Below are 1,025 nucleotides of genomic sequence, written 5' to 3' on the forward strand. Positions count from 1 at the left end.
TTTCCTGGGGGTTTATCATTCCTACCCACCAGCCACTCCTCGGAAGGAAGGTTGGGCAATCCTACTTCCGTAGTGATACTGCCTCGGAAACCCAAGGAGGGGTCGCTATGAGTCGGGGCCGACTCGACGGCACATAACAACAACAACAACATTTGGTATTTTAGGAAAGCAATACCCAGAAAGGCAAGGCCTTTTGTTTCTTCAAATCATTTGCAACAGAGCTAAACATTTTTGCTTTATTCAACAAACAGTTCACTTTGTCTCTGTTCTTATTCTAATGAATACAACAGAAATGGAACCTGTTCTGATGTAGGTTATATACTACAGAGGGAACATAAACAAATGCATGTACAAGAAAGCTCTACACATGGTGTTATGAAAAAAATAAATGGTGCAGTATGATATCTGGCTTCTCAAGAAGCTACTTTTGTTTAAATGGTCAGAGAGAAACTCAAGGAATTTAAGGTAGCTTTCCTGTGAAATGGGTAAAATGAATATGATTGGATAAATGGGAGTGGCCAGTCATGGCTTTGCTGACAGAGATTGGATATCTTGGGAGCTTTGTTTTGGCAGGATGATTTGGCATCAGAAGTTGGGCGTGTAGGCTTGGCCCAAATGGCCAAGAGGTTTATTTGTGATCAGTGAAGATAGAAAATGGGAACTGGTGTGTTCAAGTCCCAAGCAGAAGCACTTTTTTGTTGCTGTTGTTTTATTGACAAGGCTAAAATACCAGGAATCAGGAAAAAACTGCAACTTGAAGGCCGATTCCTTTTTGTCTCATTCACTGTACTGTATTTTTATGCAAATAACACTTGGGCTACACTATTTTACCAAACTCACAACCTCCTTGCATGTTAATTTGCTATGATTACTATGCATATTATATGAGGTGTGCATTATTGGGTGAATTGTTTGTGAAAAATATGGTAATTTTAGTTCTACCCAAAGCAATCTATACATTCAATGCAATCCCAATCCAGATCCCATCAACATTCTTTAGGGATATGGAAAAAATGATCACTAAC

This window comes from Orycteropus afer, unplaced genomic scaffold (assembly GCF_000298275.1).
Source record: "Orycteropus afer afer isolate SDZICR_OR568_19922 unplaced genomic scaffold, OryAfe1.0 scaffold00085, whole genome shotgun sequence".
Lineage (NCBI taxonomy): Eukaryota > Metazoa > Chordata > Mammalia > Tubulidentata > Orycteropodidae > Orycteropus > Orycteropus afer.